Here is a 22,039-nt window from a genome sequence, read left to right on the forward strand (position 1 = left end):
AACAGATGACTGCACCACCTACAGGACTGCTCTCAACTGGTACAACTGCCTCCTGAAAGAAACCAAGAAGAATGCCCTAGAAGACAGCATTAAAGCCAGTGCAACCATGGTGAAGAACTACTTGCCACTTTGAAAAAGTTCACCAATCCCACAGCCATCAAGAACGACATCACTCCCTCCCAGAAACTGCGCACCAACCTTGCGGACTTCTTTCACGACTAGAGAAATCTACGATAACTTCGAATGACGAAGCTCCACCATAGGCAGCATTAACCAGCTCACACCAACAAATGTCAAACATCAGCTCACTTACTAGAAACTCCTACCACGCAAGACACTATCTTCATCATGACCTCTGTGCACTCTGGGACACCCACAGACTCATGCCCCCACCACATCTTCAACTTCAGAAGCAAGAAAATCAGCGATTAGCTCAGGAAGGCCCTGAACACTCCCATCACCACCTGGACCCCTCTCAATCCGAATCTCAAACTAACCACCCCACCGAGAGAGCCCTGACTGCAGCCACCGACGACATCAGAGCCCTCCTGGACCATAGAAAAACACAGCTTTCATCCTCCTGGACCTGCCCACAAGGTTTGAAACCATCTCCCACCACATCCTGATCAACAGACTCCATTACATCGGGATTCAAAGAACTGCCCTCAAATCGATCGCATCGTACCTCATCGGCAGAAAACAAAGGATCCGTCACTCAGGGCTCACCTCAGAGCCCAAAAAAATAATCTACAGAGTCCCCGAGGGTTTGTACCTCAGCCCGACCCTATTCAACACATTCATGACCCCCTGACCAGCACCGTCAGATCACATGGACTCAACAAAATCTCTTATGCCAAAGAGACACACAGTTCATCCTCTCTCTTCGAAGATTCCTCCACCATAGAAGCTAACTTCCACGAAAGCATGACGAACATTGGGGACTGGATGAAGGATAACTGTCTCAAACTCAGCTCAGAAAACATGTAAGTCCTCACCTTTGGGAACAACACCTCACTGTGGAACAACTCATGGTGGCCTGAGGAGCTCAGTACTCCCCGGAAATGACAGACCATGCCCACAACCTCGCCATCACCCTGGATAGCATGCTATCCATGAAGAAACAAGACAACACAGTCTCTTAAGCCAGCTTCCACACCCTTCACATGCTCCACAAGATCCTTAGGTGACTCCCAGTAAACACCAGAAGGACCATCAGCAAGCCCTTATCACCAGCAGACTGTACTACAGAAATACGCTCTACATAGGAATCACTGCGCGCCTCCTGAAGAGACTCCAAACAATATAGAACTCAATGAACAGACTTATACTTAACCTCTACAGAAGGACCCACAACACACCCCATCTCAAGAACTGCACTGGTTCCTGATCCAGAAGAGATGCCAGTTTAAGATGCTGATCCACACATACAAGCCCCATCCAAACGCAGGACCAGCATACATCAACAAATGCCTAACCTTCCCCCAACCGTCCAGACACCTCAGATAAGCCTCTACCCTCCATTGCCGACACCCCATGGATCCGTTGAGCCAACAACGGAGGACGCACCTTCTTGCACCTGGCAGCCAAGACATGAATACCTCCTTCTACACATCAGGACTGCACTCTAAATCCAAAAATTCAGAAGATATCTAAGGACTTGGTTGTTTGAATAAACAAATTCAAACAGAACAATTGATGGACAGAATGTTGAGCAATGTCAAACATTCTCCCCAGTACAGAGATCTGGGCATAATTTGAAAAAATAACCTCCACGCAGAAGCAAACAGCTCCAGCGCCTCGAGACCCTAACAGATGATTACTGATTTGCCGTGCTCTATATATGATTGATTGATTGATTGATTGACTGATTGGTCAAACTTCCTACTAATATTAATAAGAGGCTAAATAAGGACCCACCATCTCCCACTAAATCTTTGTCTGTATCCTACACGGATCTACTCACTGAGGAGATTAGAGCACTTAAACCCTATAAGGAAGAAACAAATACACTTTCCAAGGCTCTAAACCACAAGTGGTCATTTATGGATAGATGGCGAAAAGTGGTCATTTATGGATAGAGGGTGGCGGACACTGAGCAGTCAATTAGTGAGAGCCAAGATGATATTCTCAAAATTGATTCCATGCAAAAAGAGATTGATCTTCTTCAGCGTCAAGCTGAAGACATGAAGAATAGAAATAGACAGAATCATTTAAGAATCTATGGATAACCAGGATCATTCTTTTTTTACCTAAAATACTTGGAATGGAGAGTGATCATACAGGGATTGAGCAACTCCTTTCTTGACTATGGAAACTCCCTCTTCTTGGGTAGTCCCAAATATGTTAGAAGAAGACTGCAGGTCATCCAGAATGCTGCTGCATGATTTCTACACAGACTTCAAAAACATCACTCAGCTGCCCCAGCCTTGGCTGCCCTGCACTGGCTTATGATGCAGAAAATAATTGATTTCAAGGCTTTGATCATTGCCCATTGGGCAACACACAGAAATGGTCCTCCCCTCATTTAGCAACTTCTCACCCCTACTCTCCCAGGAGACCTTTACGGTCTGAAACTCTAAAGTTGCTGAGAGTACCCAAGGTCAACAAGGCTAGATGTGGAAGGCATTCATTCATATATCGCGTACCCAAGCTATGGAATGACCTCCCCACTAACCTTCGACGGGACCTACATGAATTCACCTTCAGAAAGCAGCTGAATAACTGGATCATGAAATACCTCTGGCAACAGCTGATTATTAAATAACGGGGTGTAATAATTCATCCTCCCCATTTTCATTTTCTTCTTGACAGTTGACCATACTGCCATTGCCGCACCTAGAGTCTTGAACTTGACTTTTTTGTAATAGCTACCTTCATTAAACGAAAGAAGCCACTTATTAGAGTCCTTAATCAATAACTCATAGATATCAGGGACGCTCTCTCCTACTCTCCACCGATCCTCCATACTTCCACCCACTAACCCTCTGATATATTGCAGGACAGTCGCCCAATAATAAACCCTATAGTCAGGTGCCGCCAGGCCCCCTCGCTCTCTCGGTAACGACAGAAATTTCAATGCTCGCCGCGTTTTGCCTTTAGCCCAGATGAAGCGATTTGTGAGTCCTTCTATTTCACAAAACCAGTTATTATTAAATTTTAGTGGAATGGTGCGGAACAGATATAGTACTTTAGGCAAAAAAATCATTTTTATTAAGTTGCATCTGCCAATTGTTGTTAAATGTAGATTATTTAATCTATCTAAGTCCCCTTTAGCCTTTTTTATTATCGGCCCCAAATTCATTTCCACTACCTTTGAGAGATCTGAAGTTATTGTTATCCCTAAATAGGTAGCTGAGTCTGTAATTCTTTGATCCACCATCGTTACCTTTTTATTGATTACTATTTGAGTTTTGCTCTGGTTTAATTTATACCCCGAGAGCGCCCTGTAAGCCATTGCTTCCCTTTCTATTTCTAACAGCGCTACTGCTGGATCCGTAGATGTTATGGCTAGGTCGTCGCCATACCCTAAAATTTTTGTTTCAAATCCATTCAAAACAACAGGCAGAATATTTTCATTTAACTCTATCTTTCTTATGAAAGCGTCTATATAAAAGGCAAAGAGTAACGGGGAGCAGGGGCACCCTTGCCTGGTACCCCGTCCAATCTTTATTATCTCGCTCTGCTCTCTCATAATCCTTAATCTTATCGTGGGGTTCTTATATAGAGCTCTCAGAGCCCCAATACAGACATCTCCTATGTTTGCCTTCCCCAAAGCCGCCCAGAGGAAGCCCCACGAGACCCTATCAAACGCTTTTTCAGCATCTAACAAAATTAAAGCCATAGGGTCTCGTGAGGTTGCCGTCCCGTCAAACAATGCACACACTCTTCTAATATGGTCCGCTGTACCCCTGCCTGGGATAAACCCATGCTGTCGGGGAGAGATAATCTTGCCTATGACTACACTAAGGCGATTAGCTAATATCTTAGAGTAAACCTTAGTGTCGCTGTTCATCAGACTTATAGGTCTGTATGACCCGGGATCGGTTGAAATTTTGTTCTTTTTTAGGAATACCACCATAGTTGCTTCCCCCCAAGACTCGGAAGGTGTCTCCCCTCTTTGCGTAGCTACCATTAATTGATAGAGATCCTCTTCTATACTAGGGAGGAATTTTTTATAAAATTCAAGCGGTATAAGATCAGGACCCACAGCTTTCCCAGCAGGTAAATCTTTAATTGCTGCCCGTACCTCTTCTATCGAGAAATTGATTTCCAACTCCGCTCTATCCTCCATTGTCAATTTCTCTACTTGCGCACTTTCTAAGTAATTCTCTATTTCACCACCTGCAGCGCCACTTTCAGGATTATATAAATTCTGATAAAACTCTTGGAAAATAGAGCATATCCCCCTTGGTGTTGTCGCTGCTATCCCTGCCACGGAGTTGACCTGTAAAATTTCTCCTTTAGTGGCCGCCTGTCGTGTCCTAATAGCTAAAATACGCCCTATCTGTTCGCTAAACTCGTATTGGTCCTGTTACCACGCCAAATATTTTCCGCCCGCTTTGACTGCGAGCAACATTGCCCACAGCTGCCTTTGCTATTGCCACCCTTTGTAGTATTCCAGCGACCTCTTGTCTGGCCTCAATTGCTTTGATTATCCAGTTATGAAGAGGTGGGATATGATGGGGGTAAAAATGATTGGTGACCTTATGGGTATAACAGGTTTCATAACATTTGATCAAGCACAGCAGTTATATAGCTTAGATCGCAGGGACTTTTTTAAATACCTTCAAATAAGATCAGTATTGTTAAAAAAACAGGGAGGGGATATTAATTATAGGAGAGTAGAAATCATGGAAATCCTAAGAGATAAGAAGGGCTGCTCAATATCCCAGGTATACGGGGAATTGACCAGGCATAAGGAGGACGATTGTGCAAAGGTTATAGAAAAATGGAACATTAAATTGAATTTATCTGGGAACGAGGTTGAAAAAGCGTTCAAGCTATTAAATTCAGTGTTAAGAGTAGCCACCTTACAAGTCCGGTACAAAAGGGGGTGGTGATGGACGGAGCATCAGAACCAATCAAACATTCACACCCAGTCAACAGATCTGGGTTTGATCCATCACCGTTCTTTAGCCCACTCTGCCACCCCAGTTCAGACATGGCCATGTGCAAATCAGTCTGACCCTGTGCCTCATGAGAACAGTCCAGCCCGAACTGCCAAGCCATGCCTTCCCTGGACCGGAAACAAGCTTCCTAAGACCGGTTTCTGGCATTTCAGCCGTCTTCAGCCAGGCTTGCTTGAATCCAGAGGCAAAGTGAGCAAGGGACTCACGTCTGAGCATACCCTGCCAACTTATGGCGAACAAAGCGGTACAAAAGGGGGTGGTGATGGACGGAGCATCAGAACCAATCAAACACTCACACCCAGTCAACAGATCTGGGTTTGATCCATCACCGTTCTTTAGCCCACTCTGCCACCCCAGTTCAGACATGGCCATGTGCAAATCAGTCTGACCCTGTGCCTCATGGGAACAGTCCAGCCCGAACTGCCAAGCCATGCCTTCCCTGGACCGGAAACAAGCTTCCTAGGACCGGTTTCTGGCATTTCAGCCGTCTTCAGCCAGGCTTGCTTGAATCCAGAGGCAAAGTGAGCAAGGGACTCACGTCTGAGCATACCCTGCCAACTTATGGCGAACAAAGCGGTACAAAAGGGGGTGGTGATGGACGGAGCATCAGAACCAATCAAACACTCACACCCAGTCAACAGATCTGGGTTTGATCCATCACCGTTCTTTAGCCCACTCTGCCACCCCAGTTCAGACATGGCCATGTGCAAATCAGTCTGACCCTGTGCCTCATGGGAACAGTCCAGCCCGAACTGCCAAGCCATGCCTTCCCTGGACCGGAAACAAGCTTCCTAGGACCGGTTTCTGGCATTTCAGCCGTCTTCAGCCAGGCTTGCTTGAATCCAGAGGCAAAGTGAGCAAGGGACTCACGTCTGAGCATACCCTGCCAACTTATGGCGAACAAAGCGGTACAAAAGGGGGTGGTGATGGACGGAGCATCAGAACCAATCAAACACTCACACCCAGTCAACAGATCTGGGTTTGATCCATCACCGTTCTTTTGCCCACTCTGCCACCCCAGTTCCGACATGGCCATGTGCAAATCAGTCTGACCCTGTGCCTCATGGGAACAGTCCAGCCCGAACTGCCAAGCCATGCCTTCCCTGGACCGGAAAAAAGCTTCCTAGGACCGGTTTCTGGCATTTCAGCCGTCTTCAGCCAGGCTTGCTTGAATCCAGAGGCAAAGTGAGCAAGGGACTCACGTCTGAGCATACCCTGCCAACTTATGGCGAACAAAGCGGTACAAAAGGGGGTGGTGATGGACGGAGCATCAGAACCAATCAAACACTCACACCCAGTCAACAGATCTGGGTTTGATCCATCACCGTTCTTTAGCCCACTCTGCCACCCCAGTTCAGACATGGCCATGTGCAAATCAGTCTGACCCTGTGCCTCATGGGAACAGTCCAGCCCGAACTGCCAAGCCATGCCTTCCCTGGACCGGAAACAAGCTTCCTAGGACCGGTTTCTGGCATTTCAGCCGTCTTCAGCCAGGCTTGCTTGAATCCAGAGGCAAAGTGAGCAAGGGACTCACGTCTGAGCATACCCTGCCAACTTATGGCGAACAAAGCGGTACAAAAGGGGGTGGTGATGGACGGAGCATCAGAACCAATCAAACACTCACACCCAGTCAACAGATCTGGGTTTGATCCATCACCGTTCTTTAGCCCACTCTGCCACCCCAGTTCAGACATGGCCATGTGCAAATCAGTCTGACCCTGTGCCTCATGGGAACAGTCCAGCCCGAACTGCCAAGCCATGCCTTCCCTGGACCGGAAACAAGCTTCCTAGGACCGGTTTCTGGCATTTCAGCCGTCTTCAGCCAGGCTTGCTTGAATCCAGAGGCAAAGTGAGCAAGGGACTCACGTCTGAGCATACCCTGCCAACTTATGGCGAACAAAGCGGTACAAAAGTGGGTGGTGATGGACGGAGCATCAGAACCAATCAAACACTCACACCCAGTCAACAGATCTGGGTTTGATCCATCACCGTTCTTTAGCCCACTCTGCCACCCCAGTTCAGACATGGCCATGTGCAAATCAGTCTGACCCTGTGCCTCATGGGAACAGTCCAGCCCGAACTGCCAAGCCATGCCTTCCCTGGACCGGAAACAAGCTTCCTAGGACCGGTTTCTGGCATTTCAGCCGTCTTCAGCCAGGCTTGCTTGAATCCAGAGGCAAAGTGAGCAAGGGACTCACGTCTGAGCATACCCTGCCAACTTATGGCGAACAAAGCGGTACAAAAGGGGGTGGTGATGGACGGAGCATCAGAACCAATCAAACACTCACACCCAGTCAACAGATCTGGGTTTGATCCATCACCGTTCTTTAGCCCACTCTGCCACCCCAGTTCAGACATGGCCATGTGCAAATCAGTCTGACCCTGTGCCTCATGGGAACAGTCCAGCCCGAACTGCCAAGCCATGCCTTCCCTGGACCGGAAACAAGCTTCCTAGGACCGGTTTCTGGCATTTCAGCCGTCTTCAGCCAGGCTTGCTTGAATCCAGAGGCAAAGTGAGCAAGGGACTCACGTCTGAGCATACCCTGCCAACTTATGGCGAACAAAGCGGTACAAAAGTGGGTGGTGATGGACGGAGCATCAGAACCAATCAAACACTCACACCCAGTCAACAGATCTGGGTTTGATCCATCACCGTTCTTGGTTCTGATGCTCCGTCCATCACCACCCCCTTTTGTACCGCTTTGTTCGCCATAAGTTGGCAGGGTATGCTCAGACGTGAGTCCCTTGCTCGCTTTGCCACTGGATTCAAGCAAGCCTGGCTGAAGACGGCTGAAATGCCAGAAACCGGTCCTAGGAAGCTTGTTTCCTGTCCAGGGAAGGCATGGCTTGGCAGTTCGGGCTGGACTGTTCCCATGAGGCACAGGGTCAGACTGATTTGCATATGGACATGTCTGAACTGGGGTGGCAGAGTGGGCTAAAGAACGGTGATGGATAAACCCAGATCTGTTGACTGGGTGTGAGTGTTTGATTGGTTCTGATGCTCCGTCCATCACCACCCCCTTTTGTACCGCTTTGTTCGCCATAAGTTGGCAGGGTATGCTCAGACGTGAGTCCCTTGCTCGCTTTGCCACTGGATTCAAGCGAGCCTGGCTGAAGACAGCTGAAATGCCAGAAACCGGTCCTAGGAAGCTTGTTTCCGGTCCAGGGAAGGCATGGCTTGGCAGTTCGGGCTGGACTGTTCCAATGAGGCACAGGGTCAGACTGATTTGCATATGGACATGTCTGAACTGGGGTGGCAGAGTGGGCTAAAGAACGGTGATGGATCAAACCCAGATCTGTTGACTGGGTGTGAGTGTTTGATTGGTTCTGATGCTCCGTCCATCACCACCCCCTTTTGTACCGCTTTGTTCGCCATAAGTTGGCAGGGTATGCTCAGACGTGAGTCCCTTGCTCGCTTTGCCACTGGATTCAAGCAAGCCTGGCTGAAGACGGCTGAAATGCCAGAAACCGGTCCTAGGAAGCTTGTTTCCGGTCCAGGGAAGGCATGGCTTGGCAGTTCGGGCTGGACTGTTCCCATGAGGCACAGGGTCAGACTGATTTGCATATGGACATGTCTGAACTGGGGTGGCAGAGTGGGCTAAAGAACGGTGATGGATCAAACCCAGATCTGTTGACTGGGTGTGAGTGTTTGATTGGTTCTGATGCTCCGTCCATCACCACCCCCTTTTGTACCGCTTTGTTCGCCATAAGTTGGCAGGGTATGCTCAGACGTGAGTCCCTTGCTCGCTTTGCCACTGGATTCAAGCAAGCCTGGCTGAAGACGGCTGAAATGCCAGAAACCGGTCCTAGGAAGCTTGTTTCCGGTCCAGGGAAGGCATGGCTTGGCAGTTCTGGCTGGACTGTTCCCATGAGGCACAGGGTCAGACTGATTTGCATATGGACATGTCTGAACTGGGGTGGCAGAGTGGGCTAAAGAACGGTGATGGATCAAACCCAGATCTGTTGACTGGGTGTGAGTGTTTGATTGGTTCTGATGCTCCGTCCATCACCACCCCCTTTTGTACCGCTTTGTTCGCCATAAGTTGGCAGGGTATGCTCAGACGTGAGTCCCTTGCTCGCTTTGCCACTGGATTCAAGCAAGCCTGGCTGAAGACGGCTGAAATGCCAGAAACCGGTCCTAGGAAGCTTGTTTCCGGTCCAGGGAAGGCATGGCTTGGCAGTTCGGGCTGGACTGTTCCCATGAGGCACAGGGTCAGACTGATTTGCATATGGACATGTCTGAACTGGGGTGGCAGAGTGGGCTAAAGAACGGTGATGGATCAAACCCAGATCTGTTGACTGGGTGTGAGTGTTTGATTGGTTCTGATGCTCCGTCCATCACCACCCCCTTTTGTACCGCTTTGTTCGCCATAGGTTGGCAGGGTATGCTCAGACGTGAGTCCCTTGCTCGCTTTGCCACTGGATTCAAGCAAGCCTGGCTGAAGACGGCTGAAATGCCAGAAACAGGTCCTAGGAAGCTTGTTTCCGGTCCAGGGAAGGCATGGCTTGGCAGTTCGGGCTGGACTGTTCCCATGAGGCACAGAGTCAGACTGATTTGCATATGGACATGTCTGAACTGGGGTGGCAGAGTGGGCTAAAGAACGGTGATGGATCAAACCCAGATCTGTTGACTGGGTGTGAGTGTTTGATTGGTTCTGATGCTCCGTCCATCACCACCCCCTTTTGTACCACCTTACAAGTCCAGCAATACAAGACCATGTTCGAGCTCTATTACACCCCACATAGAATTGCTCAATGGGGTGGAACGACGGGAGTGGTTTGCCCAAGATGCCAGGCAACACAGGCAGATACTATACATATGTTTGTTGCATGCCCCGCCTTGGATTTATTTAGGAACTCAATAGAGCAATTTTTGGATAGAGCACTAGGAATTAAAATTACTATAACTAACGAAGTTATGGTTCTGGGGGTAACTAGGGATGGTGTAGAAATACCCTAATTTGAGTTTATATATATAGCGATGACTTTGAGCCGACTTTGTGTCGCAACAATGTGGAAAGACCCTAATCCGCCGACCTTTCAACAATGGCTATCACGATTATTAACTGTATATGCATTAGAAAAAGCCTTGTACGATAAAAAAGGATGGAAGACAAGGCAAATGGGGAATCGGATATGGGCCCCTATCGCTTATTGGAAAGAGAGGCTTGAAAAAGATTAAAATAATGACATTCTCCGTTTTGATTGGGGGCAATTGGCTAGCTTTTCATTAATTCTTGGCCTAATCATGTCTTGTTTTTCTTTTTTTTAACTCTTTGTTTTTTTTTCTTTTTTTTCATGAAACTGCATAATGAAATGTATCATTAAATGTAATTCTTGATGATGATGAATAAAAAACAAAAAACAAAAAAAAAACAGAAAGCACCTGAAGATGCATCTCTTTTAACTGTAGACCACTAAACAACCTAAAAGTACATCCTACAAACCGGAAGGTGTGTCTGTCTCAGCTCTAGGAGGCCCGAATGGGTAGCTACGCACGATACAAAAACACCTGAACTAGAATTAGAACTATGGAAGTTGTTTCCTTCAACATCAAAAGAGAACATAGACTGGGCCACTTATTCAACATTCACTACCTCTCCTAAATCTAGAGGTATGATGCTACTATTTACTGATTTACTCAAAGTTCTTTCCATTGTCAAGCCTAAGAAAGATATTTTTAGGTCTGGTAACACTCTTTTCTTCTTTCAAGGTGTCTCTAAGATTACTGTGGATCGTAGGAAGAGATCGTTAGATATATGGCCAGCACTCAAACCATTGGATGTACGTTTTGACTTGATACATCGATGTCTGTTCAAAGTCACATACAAAAATAAAACCACTACCTATGATGATCTTGTTAAATTGCAAAAGTTTCTAGATGATTCTAAAGGTGAAGTAATGGATATAGCTAGATCTCAATTTAATTAGTCTAACTTAGCTATCAATGTCATTCCTGGTATCTGTAATGCTATCCATATGATTTTACTCTCTCAATTTGTCTCTAACTCAAGCATCTTTTATTCATTCCTCTTTTAGATTAATCTTCCAGGGTTTTAATTTATACCTTATGTATTGAATGTCATTGTCATGGCTTCCTTTGGAGTGAGGTTGTGTCATCTCTGTTTGTGTATGACATGACCATCCCCATTTTCGTCATATTGTAATGTTAGTATGTGTCATTTATCTTCTCTTCTTATGCTCTTACTCTTGTTTTGTCCTCTTTTTTCCTTTACTGAGTCTCTCTTTCCTCTTGTTTTTTATAATTTTTCGTATTTGTTGTTCCTAATATTTATATTTGTATGCTTTAATGGTTTGTTACAGTAGCAGTTTTACTACTTATGGATGCAATTTTTCTTCCATATATGGTTGTTACTGGTGATCTTGAGATTTTTCATATACATATTATTTCTATCGCTTTTTATGTTTAGTATTATTTCTTGGCATGTTAAAAGATTAAGTACCCCTATTAAGCAACAGCATATGCTTTCACATTTAGCAGAACATAAACAAATTGTCCTATTGCAAGAAACAAATGCACCATTAGAATAATCTGTGAAACTCAAAAAAACTTTGAAAGGGTCATGTCTTTACCTCTCCTGCTTGTAAAAAAATAATGGTACAAGTATTCTCTGTCACAAACATTTAGATATTTTCATAATAGCTCAAGAATCAGGTACATTTGGGAAGTGGATAATTGTCAAATTAAGTATTAACCAGAAACCCATTACTGTTATTTATGTTTATAGTCCTATCCAATCAGATAATGACTTTTGATGTAATTTCATCCTAAAATCAATGACATATTCAGAAGATTATTTGTTTTTGGTGGGGATTATAATAAAATGTATGAGTCATTCTTAGATAGAAATTCCTCTTCTGGATTAGCCAGGAGTCACTGGTGGATGCTTGGAGGTTATGTTATCCGTGAAAGAATAAAAATAATTTTTTCTCTGCAGCTCATCACTCTCAATGAAATTATTATATATTTCTGAGTCCTACCTTATCCTAATCCCTTGGGCATGCTGAAATTGGAGCTACTGTAATTTCTGAGCATGCCCCTGTTGTTGTTTCCTTAGATCTTCATTTTGTTGACAAAAAAAATGGAAGATGGTGTTGTAATACTGAACTTTTATCAGACTACAATTTTGTTTCTCCTTTGCATCCTCTTTTGAGGAACTCTTCAGACTTAGTATTTCTGAAGATCAATGATTTGCTACCATTTGGGAATGCTTTTATAGCCTCTGCTCGGGATCAAATCGTTACTTATGTAGCAAGGAACAAAATGATCCTCCCTTAAACATTTACACCAAATCACTCATCAGATTAAACAAATAGAACATATTTTTTATTCTTCCAAATCCTCTGAAATCTTAGATTAGTTAATTACTGCAAAATGTGAATTTAATGAGCATTCAAATGTACTAGCATTGACGCCCACCAGATTGCAATAGTAATCCAGGGTTTGAGGTGCGGCAGCAATGGTGTTACAGTGGCAGGAATGTTTGGCTCATAGGAGAGCCTAAAAAGCATAAAGCTGCTGTGACAGCACCTCCAGTATGTCCATGCACGGTGTGGCATGCACCATGATGTGCATGCCCCACCTCCCCAGACAGGCTGATGTGTATTGGGGCTGGGCGGGAACACTCTCTGGTGCTTTGAAGTCCTACACTGGGGGCACACTTGGTGTCCCTGTGCATACTCCAGTTCAAACCGGTTGCAGGGGCTACATGCCCCTGCTCTGGCGCGAAACTGGACAAAGGAAATGGGTGTAACCACCCTTCTTTCCTGGCCCACCCATAGGTGGGGCCTTAGAGTTAGTCTATCCCCTAAACTCACTATAAGTATAGGAATCCAGTCCCTAGGACTTTAGATTACCCTAGACGAAACTCTGCAACGTACATCCTGGACCTTCGACGTTCTATCCTGACTAGAAGATTGAAGAAATCTACCTTGGGGTCAAGGAGGGACTCCCCTGCTTGGCAGGCACCAAAGAAGCAATTGACCGGTCTGCAATTCTGAAGCTCCCGTCGGATGCCGAAGACTCTGCATACCCAGAGGTAGATTTCCAGACTTTCCCCAGGATACCCTGAGTCCACAGCAAAGCTGAGGACCGTGGCTATCGTGGGTGATGTGGAACCATGACCTCTGGACACCGTGAACTTTTGCAGCAACACTATCTTCCTGGTCCTCCTGTAAGTTGTGCTTTGGGCTTCGAGTAGCCCCAGCCTTAATCACCTCCTGCACCAAAGATTGTTGGCCTCCACTCCACGAGTGACCCGTGGGCCAGCTTCCAGTGTGACGGCTTGAGGCTCCTACGCGATCACTAGCCCATTGGCTAGCAGGTACCCATGAAGGCAACTCCTTTTCTGATTGGGCTTACCTGGTTGCTCCAGACATGCCCCGACTTACCCTTGCTGGGTGAGTCCCTCAGACGTTGCTGGTCTGCACCGCAGTCCTTTCTCTGAATTCCAGTGACTTGCCGTTGCCAAGGCTTGTTGGGTCCATTCTGGTCGCCGACACTACAGCACTCAACAGACTTTGTGGTACAGTTCAAATCCAGCTCAAGGACTTTATCGACACCTCCTGGACCTCGTGGCTGAAGAGTCAAGACACCCATCAACTCACCTGAAGCACCCGACATCTGTGGGCAATGCTCCATCCAGCCCTAGGTCACTGGCAAGTGACCCAGACTCTGTCCCCTCTGCTTTCAGGTTCCTTACATCCTAGATCCAGGCTTGGATCTCTCCGGACACTTCTCCTCTTCAGTGCAGCAGCAGTTCTTTGCAGGCTTCCATTAAAATCGACGACGCGACCAGACACCAAAAGACACCTATGCACCCGGCTTCCCTGAGTGAGGTAACTCGAGTACTCCGGTGCTCTCATGGGTGCTAGCCCTAGAACTTCTTAAGTCAAAAAGTGTTTGGTCCTGACTCGATTAGAAGTGTCCCTAATTTTTACATTTCCAACCGTGACATTGCCCATAGAAGATAACGGGAACCCGCGGTTGTGTTTTCACACTGCATACAGTCCTCGTGGGTCCCCTGTGTCACTACCTTGGGTGGTTCCTTGGGGTCCCAGAAATTCTACAGGCTTTAGGCCTAGTGTCTATTCCAGTCGTGGTTCTTATACCACATTTTTGGTTTATGGTTTGGTACGCCCATAGGGCTCAACCGTGTATTTATGCTAATACTGATAATTGCTGACTTGTAAACTAAGTACTACTAACTCCAGTCTCATAAAGAGACTAGAGGGGTGTGTTTTATCTTAAATACATATATTTTGAATATATACCTTGTGTGGTTGTCTTCTCATTTGGTCATTCAAGAGACTATAGACTGGTAAAACAAGCTGCTTTACATTCCTTCAAGACTTAGCCTGAAGGCTGCTCTCCATAGCTACCACTAGGATAGCTTTCATATAAGGTTGTCTTTAACCATTCACCATAAGGGGTTGTTTGGACTAATACAAGGTGCCCACTAGAACTAGTGGACACAAGATATATCAGGCCACCTTTTCACATTGGTGTGCAGCGTGTGGGATTCCAGATTGCTATTGTTTTACCAGATAATCTCAATTGATTTGATCAACTGAAAACCACTAAAGGTACCTGAGGTATATATAATATCAAGTTTAGCTACAGTAAGTTCTACTCAACTTAGAGTTGTGTGTTAAGGGATAGCACACCCTTTCTACAACTCAAGAGAGCTTAGTAGTCCACACTAGTGTAGATAGTGCAATACACCACACCACATTAGTAATGTCTAACCAGCCAGGAACCAGTGAGCTCCTTCCCTATAAATATGAGGATCTCTCCTTTGCTCAGCTTAGGGCCTTATGTTCCATTAGGAAGCTGAAGACAGGCAAAAGTCCATCCACCCAGCATCTCATAAAGATACTTAAGCTGAATGATATCACAGGGCCTAGTGGGCCTGATGATGTAGATAGTGTGGGTGGGGCAGCAGGTGAGGGTGGGTCTAGGGGTAATAATTCCCCTGACCCTACCTCTAATGCTGATCAGACTGGTGACACTGACCAGACTCTGGTGAACCCAGACCTCCTGGATGAGGATGAGGAGGATGACAATAATGCCACTTCCTTTATTCATCCAGGTAGGCCTGACAACAGGGCTAGAAGGGATAGATCTCTGTCAAGGGGATCAAGGGGATCTATCCAGTCTAAAGATATTTACACTTTTAGCAAAATAATCTCTTACAAGAAATTATATATACATAATTGCATTGAAGATCATTCTCCGACAAATCACAATTCATAAATATAACTTCCTCTGTTTCTTCTCACAGAGGGAGGGAAACTCCCAGGAGAGGAGAGAGAGACTGTTGAAGTATGAGCAAGACAAGTTGAGCCTCAGAAAGCAGCAGATGGCCTTAGATAGGGAAGCCCTGGTGCTCTACAGAGCTAGTAAAAAGAGGGACTAGAGTCCCTTGGTGGCAGCAATTTCCCTAGAGATAGGGAGAGGTCTTATAACCATAGAATCCTAAGTACGATTGTCCCTCCCTACCAGAGTGGGGATGACATCCACAAATGGATAACTGCCTTGAAGAGGGCCTGTAAATTACAGAAGGTCCCTCAAGGTCAGTGGGCAGCAATGTTATGGCTCTCCTTTGCAGACAAAGGTAGTGACAAGCTCCTCACTGTAATAGAAGAGGATGCTGATGATTACAAGGTCTTGAAGAGTGCTCTGATTGATGGGTTTGGCCCAACCACTGAACAGTATAGGTTGAAGTTCAGAGACACCCACAAAGCTCAGACTCAAGACTGGGTAGACTTTGTTGATTGTGCTACTAAGGCTCTGGAAGGTTGGATACATGGCAGCAAAGTGCATGACTTTTCAGGATTGTACAATTTGATTATGAGGGAGTAGATCCTTAGTAATTGTCAAAACCAGCTTTTACACCAGGCAGACAAATGGGTCAGAACCAGGATAAGGCCTAATAATCAGGGGGGTGACCAGAAGAAAGATTCGACCAAGCCCCAAGAGAAAGGTGGGGACAAATCTAAAGATACATCCACTACAGGGCCCCAAAAGTCCTCTTATGGGGGTAGGTCCCAAACTCCTTCCTCTCCTGAAAATAAACCATATTGCCATATCTGTAAAAAGCCTGGGCACTGGAAAACTGATCCCAGTTGCCCCAGGATTGGCAATAAAGAAAATGTTCCCCAACAAATACTACCATTCCTCCTGGTACTACTAGTAGTAATCACCCAGGTGGTAGCAAAAAGTTGGGTGCTTTTGCAAGTGGAACAGAGGTAGGCCCCAATTTAGGAAGGGCCTCCTCACCGGACTCCTCTGACTCTGATGGTGGCATGGGGTTTGCCACTGTTACCATAGGTCCCAATGCATTGGGCAGGTACAGATTTGAGCCACTGATTAATGGTCAGAAAGCTGTGGCCTTCAGGGACACAGGGGTTAGTATCGCCATGGTGACAGGGAAACTAGTCCCCCCTCAGCAGTTTTTACCTGAGTTTAAATACCAGGTGACCAACATTAATGGTGTCAGAACAGATCACCCCATGGCCATAGTCAATCTCAGCTATGGAGGGGTCACAGGCCCAAAAAGAGTGGCAGTGTCCCCAAACTTGCCTGTAGATTGTCTGATGGGCAATGATCTGGAAATTTCAGCCTGGGCTGAAATTGAGCACCAAACTCATCTAATAATGCTGGGCATCCCTGAAAGAGTTAGTGGGGCTGTGATGGCCACAGCCCAAACCCAAAAAATGTTTGGAGTGATGGAGCCTGAAATAATGGCCTACTCTCCTTCACAAGAGAGCACAAGGGTGGAAGAAAGGTCTTCCCCCCCAGACAATAGGTAAGGGTCAGCCTCCTCAGGGAGCTGATCCTACCCCTTGTGAAGGAACTGCCCCAGAGGTAGTCAGGCCTGGCCTGACAACACCCCTGATGGCAGTGGAACCTTCCAAGGTGGTACCCAGTCTGGAGAAGGTAACCTACCCCTCTCTACCCTGCCTCAGTCAGCCCAGGGCTGCAGATGTCAGGAAGGTCAGTGGACCCCACAGGGCCCCCTGTCCAGAAGAACACCCCCATCAGCAGATTAGGTGCCCCCAGGCTAGTAGCTCAAGCCAGGGCAAAATTCCTCACTTCACTGAGGGATCCCCATTACCATTGTTTAGGGACCTCCCCCAGCAGGACTCTGTTGGGCAAGGACAAACATGGGACCCAACGGTTCTAAACCTGCCCAGCCCCTCCAGTGTTCCAACCAAAGGGACCCAACCCCCAGCTGTAGACAGCCAGAGGTTGACCCTTAGAGCAAAGTACAACTCAGTCATGGTAAGTAAGGCATCCATGGTGACAAGTGATCTGAGGAAGCTGAGGCCAACTTTAGAAGGGCCTCACTTCTCTACTCAGACATCTCACCAGCCTTCTACTTTGACAAAACACACCACAGGTAGTAATTCCCCATGGTGGAGATCCTCTAATACCCTTAGGGTGAGGAATAGCTTAGTGGACCATAAGACAGGGGGCAACCATGCTAGTGCAGGTGCTTCCTTATATGGCCACTTAGTCAATAAAGGCTCAACTGGCCAAGGTTAGCCTTACCTCCTTTCGTTTGGGGGGTTATGTAGGAAGGTGGAATCTGACTATATGGTTGCCCCCACTTTTTTCCTGGTGTTTTGCTGGTTTATGACGTAGTTGGACTGGAATCCTGCTAGTTAGGGCCCCAGTCTATCTGCTTTCTCTGTAAAATTGTTTCCATGTACCTTAGGTACATTTCTAATTGGATTCTGGAGTGCCTTATAAGCCCCTAGTATATGGTATACTATGTACCTAGGGCATAGTTACTCCAGAGGCCTACCAGGGGCTGAAGCATGTATTATGCCACCCCTGAGAAGCACTCCAAAATGGCACCTCAGGTCTGCTACTGCAGCCTGGGTAAGGGTGTGCATGCACCCCTTACTGTTGTATAGGCTACCTATATCCATACATATATACAAACACATATAAACCTATAAGCCACTCCTATGGCAGGCCTTGACAATCCTGAAGGCAAAGTGCTTGGTTTTGTGTGAGAGGGTGCCCAGGCATGAGCTGAGCCCCTCTGCAGCTTTCAGAAATACTTCCTTATGGTTGTTCTGTGACACAGCCATACCATATACTCTTAAGTGCATTATAACCTCGCGGTAAATGCTAACTTTGGGATGGCCGCATCAAAACATGTTGTGTTTGGTGTCAAACGCTTTGGAATACTACCCCCCTGCCAGTTCTGGCGGTGGATGTAGCATTCCACCCTTCTAGAGGGAGAGACATGTTCACACTGGCTAAACCCGGTAGGACTTTCCTGAGCCCTGGCATCACAAAATGGATGCCTCTGCCACAGACACGGGTCTGGCCTCCTGCTGCTGACCGAAACTCCGGCAGGGAGGCCTGGACAATAGGTTTCCTGTCGAGGGGAGGTGATCCCACCTCCCCAGACAGGCTGATGTGTATTGGGGCTGGGCGGGAGCACTCTCTGGTGCTTTGAAGTCCTGCACTGGGGGCACACTTGGTGTCCCTGTGCATACTCCAGTTCAAACCAGTTGCAGGGGCTACCTGCCCCTGCTCTACCACGAAACTGGAAAAAGGAAATGGGTGCAACCACCCTTCTTTCCTGGCTCACCCATAGGTGGGGCTTTAGAGTTAGTCCATCCCCTAAACACACTATATGTATAGGAATCCAGTCCCTAGGACTTTAGATTACCCTGGATGAAACTCTGCAATGTACATCCTGGACCTTCGACGTTCTATCCTGACTAGAAGACTGAAGAGATCTCTCTTGGGGTCAAGGAGTGACTCCCCTGCTTTTCAGGCACCAAAGAAGCAATTGACCGGTCTGCAATTCTGAAGCTCCTGCTGGACGCTGAAGTCTCTGCATCCCCAGAGGTGGATTTCCAGACTTCCCCGAGGCTTCCCTGAGTCCACAGCAAAGCTGAGGCTCGTGGCTATCGTGGGTGACGTGGAACCATGACCCCTGGACACCGTGAACTTTTGCAGCAACACTATCTTCCTGGTCTTCCTTGAAGTTGTACTTTGGGCTCTGAGTAGCCCCAGCCTTCAGCACCTCCTGCACTGAAGATTGTTGGCCTCCACTCCACGAGTGACCCGTGGGCCAGCTTCCAGTGCGACCGCTTGAGGCTCCTTCGAGATCACTAGCCCGTTGGCTAGCAGGTCCCCAAGAAGGCAACTCCTTTTCTGATTGGGTTTACCTGGTTGCTCCAGAGGTGTCCCGACTTACCTTCACTGCGTGAGTCCCTCAAACCTTGTTGGTCTGCACCGCATTCCTTTAGCTGAATTCCAGTGACTTGCCGTTGCCAAGGCTTGTTGGGTCCATTCTGGTTGCCGACAATGCAGCACTCGACAGACTTTGTGGGACAGCTCGATTCCAGCTCGTGGGCTTCGTCGAGGCCTCCTGGACCTCGTGGCTGAAGAGTCAAGACACCCATCAACTCACCTGAAGCACCTGACATCTGTGGGCATTGGTCCATCCTGCCCTAGGTCACTGGCAAGTGACCCAGACTCTGTCCCCTCTGCTTTTACATTGCTTACATCCTAGATCCAGGCTTGGATCTCTCCGGACACTTCTCTTCTTCACGGCAGCAGCAGTTCTTTGCAGGCTTCCATTGAAATTGACGACCCGACACCAAAAGACACCTATGCACCCGGCTTCCCTGGGTAAGGTAACTCGAGTACTCCAGTGCTCACGTGGGTGCTAGCCCTAGAACTTCTTAAGTCCAAAAGGATTTGGTCCTGACTCGATTAGAATTGTCCCTAATCTTTAAATTTCCAACCTTGACATTGCCCATAGAAGATAACGGGAACCCGCGGTTGTCTTTTCACACCGCATACAGTCCCCGTGGGTCCCCTGTGTCACTACCTTGGGTGGTTCCTTGTGGTCCCAGCGATTCTACAGGCTTTAGGCCTAATGTCTTTTCCAGTCGTGGTTCTTATACCTTTTTTTTGGTATATGGTTTGGTACGCCCCTAGGGCCCAAACCTGTATGTTGGACTTGGCCCTTTTTGCAGGGTCATCCCTGAAATTTTTGCCTTCCTCCTAAAAAATGTCTGACCTGTTGTTGGCTGTTTTATGACTCTAGCCACTTTACCACTGCTGATCAGTGCTAAAGTGCATATGCTCTCCCTATTGTAAATGAATGTATTGATTAGTGATTCCATGATTGACTGATTTGGTTTACTTGTCAGACCCTAGTATAATGCTCTGAGTGTGCCCAGGGCTTGTAGATCCAAATGCTGATGGTTGCAGCACAGGTTGTGCCACCCACAGAAGCAGCCTTGTAAAATGTGTCTAAGGGCTGCCATCGCATGCGTGCAGTCTGCTACTGTCATGCTGACTGGGCAAGTGCACCCACTTGCCAGTCCCTAAACCTTCCCTTTTCTTCATATCAGACACCTCTATGGTAGGCCCAAGGGCAGGGTGCATTGTAAGGATAAGGTAGGACATGCCCTGGTGTGTGTGGCATGTTCTAATAGTGAATTACAGCCATTTTCGTTTTTCACTATTGCAAGGCTTCCTGTTCTCCATAGGCCAGAATGGGCAGTTTGGTTATTACATCTTATAATCTTAACTGACTCAGAGAACATGGTAGAAATTCGAATTTAGTATTCCTGAACTCAGGATGATAAAAGACATCTTTTAGTGAAGTTGGTTTTAACATTCTGTGTTTGAAAATGCCACTTTTAGAAAGTAGGCATTTTCTTGTCTAACCATTCAAACCTGCCTCTGCTAGGCTGTGTATTCCTTTGTCTGGAATTTGAGTGTCAGGGCTGGGGAATTCCAGGAGACAGGGTGAGGTGCCCCAGTGGTGAATAGCGAGATCTGCATCCAGATGGGTGGGTGGAGTTGCACCTGGGACCTGTATAGGGCTGTGCCTGCCTTCCACAATGCTGGCTCCACCTTCTGTGGAGCGGCTGATGTCTCTGCCCTGCACTGTGAATGAAGAGGAGGAATCCTGTCAACAAAGTGCTCCAGGGCTGTACTTGCCTTCCACAATGCTGGCTCCACCTCCTGTGGGGCGTCTAATGTTTCGGCCCTGCACTGTGAAAGGAAAGGAGAAGTCTGGTAAACAAAGGGCTCAGGAACTGGTTTGGACTGGGCAAAGGCCCCTCTGCCTTCAGAGGGCAAAGGATTTCTGGGTATAAATATTGGGACCCTGATCCCAAGAATTTAGATCACTTTGGGAAAAAAAGAAGAACCTCTGCTGAGGGAGGAACCAGAAGAAGCTGAGGAGGAAACTATCCCTGAAACTGGGGGATTGGCCTGCAGTGGTTGCCTTACTGCCAAAGAGAGGAGAAAGGAACTTTGTGTGTACTTTTGCTCAACTTGTGAAGGATCTACAAGGGCTTGGAATAGAGCTTGCCTCCTGCTGAAGTCTCAGGAACAACAGACTTCACCCCCCCAGCTCCCCAGAGTTCTTTGGAAGTGCCTGCTGCTGTTGTTGGGCCTTCTGAGGGACTGCGTGTCGCAAGGAGCTGGAAGCGCGATTCAAGAAGGAGAATTGTGCCGCCGTCGGAGATGTTGTCGTCGCATCGCGCAAAGTGTGTCGCCGCTGCAGCATCGCATTGAGCGGAAGCGTCTCGCATCATCCAGGAAGTGTCTCGCAACGCCGAAGAAGCGTGCCGCCATCGCAGCCATCGTAGCTGACGCATTGCACCGCTCAAGAGAAGAGTCTTGCATCGAGAAAGAGGCATGTCGCCATCGCAGCCATCGTAGTTGTCGCATTGCACCGCATCAAGAAAAGCGCCTCGCATCCACGGAGAAGAGTGCCGCCGTCGGAGCTGCTGTCGTCGCATCGCGTAAAGGTGTATCGCTGCTGCAACTTCGCATCGAGCGGAAGCGTCTCACAACGTCAGAGAAGAGTGTCGTTGCCAAGGCCGCTGTC

The sequence above is a fragment of the Triturus cristatus genome, chromosome 11, assembly GCF_964204655.1.
Source record: "Triturus cristatus chromosome 11, aTriCri1.1, whole genome shotgun sequence".
NCBI classification, from domain to species: Eukaryota; Metazoa; Chordata; class Amphibia; order Caudata; family Salamandridae; genus Triturus; species Triturus cristatus.